This window comes from Schistocerca nitens, chromosome 7 (genome assembly GCF_023898315.1).
Source record: "Schistocerca nitens isolate TAMUIC-IGC-003100 chromosome 7, iqSchNite1.1, whole genome shotgun sequence".
Lineage (NCBI taxonomy): Eukaryota > Metazoa > Arthropoda > Insecta > Orthoptera > Acrididae > Schistocerca > Schistocerca nitens.
In genome coordinates this window covers 228,537,125-228,544,365 of record NC_064620.1, presented here as the reverse complement: position 1 = coordinate 228,544,365, position 7,241 = coordinate 228,537,125, and the positions used below count along the sequence as shown (strand labels likewise).

The following is a 7,241-nucleotide window of genomic DNA, read 5'->3' as shown; positions in this document are numbered from 1 at the left end:
ACTTGCAACCAGGGACATAACAGCTTCTAGGCGCTGTTCAAATAGAAAATAACACGTGACAATGAATACACGCTCGCCTGCACAGTCCACCGACTGTGCGCTAAAGTCTGTATTTATCACGAAGGCAGTGCCACAGGAAACTCTTCATAGTGAATTGTCTTACGAATTTTATAGACGACGTGTCATTAACTGACATTTATTCACAATAATGACACCTAGAGTGACGCATAATTGCGCCTTAGACTTGAGACGTCCCCGGATACAACCGAAATGTGATGAAACCAATATGGCGGCTCAAAGGCAGCGAGGAAGGGATGTTACATGACCGCTTTCCGGTTTCAGCAGAGTACCATACGTACTTTCGACTTTTAGTCACTCGTTGGGGAAGACGCTTGAGCGACTGCCTTGCGACTGGATCTGATGTCTTAGTGCAAAGTGCAGTGCTGTCGGCGCTCGCTTCGTTAGTGAATCAGCCGCCATCAACTGGAGTACCTGGTCGTGGTGTGGAGCAGCCTCCCGGCGTGAGGTCGGTGCTGGGAAGCACGAATAGGAGCGACTACTCGCTACTCGCTACTCGCCACGGCGCCTGCGCGCCCGCCGGAAGTGCGCGGGCTCTGCACGGCCACGCTGCCTGCGCCAGCTCGCCGGAGCGTGCGGGGCGCATCTCGTAGGTACCAGGCACTGCTGCTGCTCCATCTGGCAAGCGTGCATCACACACGGCACATCAGTTCTCATGTACAAAATGTTGAATCACGCCTACACTTTTTGCAGGTGTGTTGATATTGTCACTGCTCCTGTACAGATAGGAAGGTCACCCCAGGTGTTATTAGCAATACATTTACTATGAATGTTACCTAAAGGTAGGACGCCGCACTCGAATGGATTGCAGCATTTCAGTTGCAAGTAAAGCACCAGTAGGGACATATTAGAGACGTCTATGGGAAAGTAGAATCCATCATGCCACGGAGGACAATCGCGACCAAAGACCACGTCATCATATGAAGCGCAAAGGCTTGTCAACAAGGGAAGTTGCTCGCCATGTGCACCGGAATCAAAGTTATGTAGTGCGGACTTGGAATCAATCCCAATTGACAGGTAGTGTTGAGGCCTTGCACTGTACAGGCCGTCCACCTTAGACGGGAGCACAGGATGGTCGATTATTCGTGTACGAATTACACCATAAAAAATATAGCAACTGAAAAAAGCCAAATACATAACTTGAAATACAAAATAGGTATGTTTATATAAAAACATACGAGCCAAATACAGAAATATATAATCACCAGTATAAAATATATTATATTTCGCTCATACAGAATTCGGTGTAAGCTATAACTGTCTCGTTATACTTCAGGAGGTCCTCTCGAGTGCACTCTCTGGGTGCAGTCACTAACGGGCATTTCAGGTGTTCCAATGTCCGTGTTTCACCACACTCACATTTGTAGTGCCCGTGTAGCCTCACCTTGTCAAAAGTTCTTTTGATGGCCCGTGCCCGTACGAAGTCAGTACAACATTTCCCAGTGTCGCCAGTCTAGGTGGGGCCCCTGCTGTATGGTTTCCTCTGTAATAAGGGCTTCCGGATATTCTTCTTGCCGTAATGATTTCATGAAAGTTCCAGTTAGTTGTACAGAGTATAAGAAACTTCGTCTAGATTCAAGCTTTTACGGATGGGTTGGGGGTTGTAAAGCGGGAGACTGGTCGTTTATTCGTTTCTGCATTTCTTTCAAGCTCCGGCATGACCTCCTGACATTTGGTGGGGCAGTACCCCATAATGAATATAAATGGTCCACTCTAGTAGATCTCAGGCAGCCAGTTATTTTCCTGCCGGTATCGTTTAGGACCGTGTCTATTTTTCGAATGTGATGAGATCTTTCCCAAACTATACATCCGTACTCAGCAACCGAAAATCAAGATGCGAGTGCTGTGGAACAGTGTACGTTCTGAAACTTCCTGGCAGATTAAAACTGTGTGCCCGACCGAGACTCGAACTCGGGACCTTTGCCTTTCGCGGGCAAGTGCTCTACCAACTGAGCTACCGAAGCACGACTCACGCCCGGTACTCACAGCTTTACTTCTGCCAGTACCTCGTCTCCTACCTTCCAAACTTTACAGAAGCTCTCCTGCGAACCTTGCAGAACTAGCACTCCTGAAAGAAAGGATATTGCGGAGACATGGCTTAGCCACAGCCTGGGGGATGTTTCCAGAATGAGATTTTCACTCTGCAGCGGAGTGTGCGCTGATATGAAACTTCCTGGCAGATTAAAACTGTGTGCCCGACCGAGACTCGAACTCGGGACCTTTGCCTTTCGCGGGCAAGTGCTCTACCAACTGAGCTACCGAAGCACGACTCACGCCCGGTACTCACAGCTTTACTTCTGCCAGTACCTCGTCTCCTACCTTCCAAACTTTACAGAAGCTCTCCTGCGAACCTTGCAGAACTAGCACTCCTGAAAGAAAGGATATTGCGGAGACATGGCTTAGCCACAGCCTGGGGGATGTTTCCAGAATGAGATTTTCACTCTGCAGCGGAGTGTGCGCTGATATGAAACTTCCTGGCAGATTAAAACTGTGTGCCCGACCGAGACTCGAACTCGGGACCTTTGCCTTTCGCGGGCAAGTGCTCTACCAACTGAGCTACCGAAGCACGACTCACGCCCGGTACTCACAGCTTTACTTCTGCCAGTACCTCGTCTCCTACCTTCCAAAAGCTGTGAGTACCGGGCGTGAGTCGTGCTTCGGTAGCTCAGTTGGTAGAGCACTTGCCCGCGAAAGGCAAAGGTCCCGAGTTCGAGTCTCGGTCGGGCACACAGTTTTAATCTGCCAGGAAGTTTCATATCAGCGCACACTCCGCTGCAGAGTGAAAATCTCATTCTGGAAACATCCCCCAGGCTGTGGCTAAGCCATGTCTCCGCAATATCCTTTCTTTCAGGAGTGCTAGTTCTGCAAGGTTCGCAGGAGAGCTTCTGTAAAGTTTGGAAGGTAGGAGACGAGGTACTGGCAGAAGTAAAGCTGTGAGTACCGGGCGTGAGTCGTGCTTCGGTAGCTCAGTTGGTAGAGCACTTGCCCGCGAAAGGCAAAGATCCCGAGTTCGAGTCTCGGTCGGGCACACAGTTTTAATCTGCCAGGAAGTTTCGTATCAGCGCACACTCCGCTGCAGAGTGAAAATCTCATTCTGGAAACATCCCCCAGGCTGTGGCTAAGCCATGTCTCCGCAATATCCTTTCTTTCAGGAGTGCTAGTTCTGCAAGGTTCGCAGGAGAGCTTCTGTAAAGTTTGGAAGGTAGGAGACGAGGTACTGGCAGAAGTAAAGCTGTGAGTACCGGGCGTGAGTCGTGCTTCGGTATCTCAGTTGGTAGAGCACTTGCCCGCGAAAGGCAAAGGTCCCGAGTTCGAGTCTCGGTCGGGCACACAGTTTTAATCTGCCAGGAAGTTTCATATCAGCGCACACTCCGCTGCAGAGTGAAAATCTCATTCTGGAAACATCCCCCAGGCTGTGGCTAAGCCATGTCTCCGCAATATCCTTTCTTTCAGGAGTGCTAGTTCTGCAAGGTTCGCAGGAGAGCTTCTGTAAAGTTTGGAAGGTAGGAGACGAGGTACTGGCAGAAGTAAAGCTGTGAGTACCGGGCGTGAGTCGTGCTTCGGTAGCTCAGTTGGTAGAGCACTTGCCCGCGAAAGGCAAAGGTCCCGAGTTCGAGTCTCGGCGGGGACACAGTTTTAATCTGCCAGGAAGTTTCATATCAGCGCACACTCCGCTGCAGAGTGAAAATCTCATTCTGGAAACATCCCCCAGGCTGTGGCTAAGCCATGTCTCCGCAATATCCTTTCTTTCAGGAGTGCTAGTTCTGCAAGGTTCGCAGGAGAGCTTCTGTAAAGTTTGGAAGGTAGGAGACGAGGTACTGGCAGAAGTAAAGCTGTGAGTACCGGGCGTGAGTCGTGCTTCGGTAGCTCAGTTGGTAGAGCACTTGCCCGCGAAAGGCAAAGGTCCCGAGTTCGAGTCTCGGTCGGGCACACAGTTTTAATCTGCCAGGAAGTTTCATATCAGCGCACACTCCGCTGCAGAGTGAAAATCTCATTCTGGAAACATCCCCCAGGCTGTGGCTAAGCCATGTCTCCGCAATATCCTTTCTTTCAGGAGTGCTAGTTCTGCAAGGTTCGCAGGAGAGCTTCTGTAAAGTTTGGAAGGTAGGAGACGAGGTACTGGCAGAAGTAAAGCTGTGAGTACCGGGCGTGAGTCGTGCTTCGGTAGCTCAGTTGGTAGAGCACTTGCCCGCGAAAGGCAAAGGTCCCGAGTTCGAGTCTCGGTCGGGCACACAGTTTTAATCTGCCAGGAAGTTTCATATCAGCGCACACTCCGCTGCAGAGTGAAAATCTCATTCTGGAAACATCCCCCAGGCTGTGGCTAAGCCATGTCTCCGCAATATCCTTTCTTTCAGGAGTGCTAGTTCTGCAAGGTTCGCAGGAGAGCTTCTGTAAAGTTTGGAAGGTAGGAGACGAGGTACTGGCAGAAGTAAAGCTGTGAGTACCGGGCGTGAGTCGTGCTTCGGTAGCTCAGTTGGTAGAGCACTTGCCCGCGAAAGGCAAAGGTCCCGAGTTCGAGTCTCGGTCGGGCACACAGTTTTAATCTGCCAGGAAGTTTCATATCAGCGCACACTCCGCTGCAGAGTGAAAATCTCATTCTGGAAACATCCCCCAGGCTGTGGCTAAGCCATGTCTCCGCAATATCCTTTCTTTCAGGAGTGCTAGTTCTGCAAGGTTCGCAGGAGAGCTTCTGTAAAGTTTGGAAGGTAGGAGACGAGGTACTGGCAGAAGTAAAGCTGTGAGTACCGGGCGTGAGTCGTGCTTCGGTAGCTCAGTTGGTAGAGCACTTGCCCGCGAAAGGCAAAGGTCCCGAGTTCGAGCCTCGGTCGGGCACATAGTTTTAATCTGCCAGGAAGTTTCATATCAGCGCACACTCCGCTGCAGAGTGAAAATCTCATTCTGGAAACATCCCCCAGGCTGTGGCTAAGCCATGTCTCCGCAATATCCTTTCTTTCAGGAGTGCTAGTTCTGCAAGGTTCGCAGGAGAGCTTCTGTAAAGTTTGGAAGGTAGGAGACGAGGTACTGGCAGAAGTAAAGCTGTGAGTACCGGGCGTGAGTCGTGCTTCGGTATCTCAGTTGGTAGAGCACTTGCCCGCGAAAGGCAAAGGTCCCGAGTTCGAGTCTCGGTCGGGCACACAGTTTTAATCTGCCAGGAAGTTTCATATCAGCGCACACTCCGCTGCAGAGTGAAAATCTCATTCTGGAAACATCCCCCAGGCTGTGGCTAAGCCATGTCTCCGCAATATCCTTTCTTTCAGGAGTGCTAGTTCTGCAAGGTTCGCAGGAGAGCTTCTGTAAAGTTTGGAAGGTAGGAGACGAGGTACTGGCAGAAGTAAAGCTGTGAGTACCGGGCGTGAGTCGTGCTTCGGTAGCTCAGTTGGTAGAGCACTTGCCCGCGAAAGGCAAAGGTCCCGAGTTCGAGTCTCGGTCGGGCACACAGTTTTAATCTGCCAGGAAGTTTCATATCAGCGCACACTCCGCTGCAGAGTGAAAATCTCATTCTGGAAACATCCCCCAGGCTGTGGCTAAGCCATGTCTCCGCAATATCCTTTCTTTCAGGAGTGCTAGTTCTGCAAGGTTCGCAGGAGAGCTTCTGTAAAGTTTGGAAGGTAGGAGACGAGGTACTGGCAGAAGTAAAGCTGTGAGTACCGGGCGTGAGTCGTGCTTCGGTAGCTCAGTTGGTAGAGCACTTGCCCGCGAAAGGCAAAGGTCCCGAGTTCGAGTCTCGGTCGGGCACACAGTTTTAATCTGCCAGGAAGTTTCATATCAGCGCACACTCCGCTGCAGAGTGAAAATCTCATTCTGGAAACATCCCCCAGGCTGTGGCTAAGCCATGTCTCCGCAATATCCTTTCTTTCAGGAGTGCTAGTTCTGCAAGGTTCGCAGGAGAGCTTCTGTAAAGTTTGGAAGGTAGGAGACGAGGTACTGGCAGAAGTAAAGCTGTGAGTACCGGGCGTGAGTCGTGCTTCGGTAGCTCAGTTGGTAGAGCACTTGCCCGCGAAAGGCAAAGGTCCCGAGTTCGAGTCTCGGTCGGGCACACAGTTTTAATCTGCCAGGAAGTTTCATATCAGCGCACACTCCGCTGCAGAGTGAAAATCTCATTCTGGAAACATCCCCCAGGCTGTGGCTAAGCCATGTCTCCGCAATATCCTTTCTTTCAGGAGTGCTAGTTCTGCAAGGTTCGCAGGAGAGCTTCTGTAAAGTTTGGAAGGTAGGAGACGAGGTACTGGCAGAAGTAAAGCTGTGAGTACCGGGCGTGAGTCGTGCTTCGGTAGCTCAGTTGGTAGAGCACTTGCCCGCGAAAGGCAAAGATCCCGAGTTCGAGTCTCGGTCGGGCACACAGTTTTAATCTGCCAGGAAGTTTCGTATCAGCGCACACTCCGCTGCAGAGTGAAAATCTCATTCTGGAAACATCCCCCAGGCTGTGGCTAAGCCATGTCTCCGCAATATCCTTTCTTTCAGGAGTGCTAGTTCTGCAAGGTTCGCAGGAGAGCTTCTGTAAAGTTTGGAAGGTAGGAGACGAGGTACTGGCAGAAGTAAAGCTGTGAGTACCGGGCGTGAGTCGTGCTTCGGTATCTCAGTTGGTAGAGCACTTGCCCGCGAAAGGCAAAGGTCCCGAGTTCGAGTCTCGGTCGGGCACACAGTTTTAATCTGCCAGGAAGTTTCATATCAGCGCACACTCCGCTGCAGAGTGAAAATCTCATTCTGGAAACATCCCCCAGGCTGTGGCTAAGCCATGTCTCCGCAATATCCTTTCTTTCAGGAGTGCTAGTTCTGCAAGGTTCGCAGGAGAGCTTCTGTAAAGTTTGGAAGGTAGGAGACGAGGTACTGGCAGAAGTAAAGCTGTGAGTACCGGGCGTGAGTCGTGCTTCGGTAGCTCAGTTGGTAGAGCACTTGCCCGCGAAAGGCAAAGGTCCCGAGTTCGAGTCTCGGCGGGGACACAGTTTTAATCTGCCAGGAAGTTTCATATCAGCGCACACTCCGCTGCAGAGTGAAAATCTCATTCTGGAAACATCCCCCAGGCTGTGGCTAAGCCATGTCTCCGCAATATCCTTTCTTTCAGGAGTGCTAGTTCTGCAAGGTTCGCAGGAGAGCTTCTGTAAAGTTTGGAAGGTAGGAGACGAGGTACTGGCAGAAGTAAAGCTGTGAGTACCGGGCGTGAG

General features: G+C 51.0%; 2 non-coding genes across 2 annotated transcripts; both read left to right on the top strand.

Annotated features, from left to right (window-relative positions):
- Window positions 1-3,635: 3,635 nt before the first annotated feature.
- On the top strand, window positions 3,636-3,709 carry Trnas-cga (transfer RNA serine (anticodon CGA)). The gene has a single exon. It is a non-coding gene; the product is annotated as a tRNA-Ser (tRNA).
- Window positions 3,710-6,945: 3,236 nt separating this feature from the next.
- On the top strand, window positions 6,946-7,019 carry Trnas-cga (transfer RNA serine (anticodon CGA)). The gene has a single exon. It is a non-coding gene; the product is annotated as a tRNA-Ser (tRNA).
- Window positions 7,020-7,241: the final 222 nt, after the last annotated feature.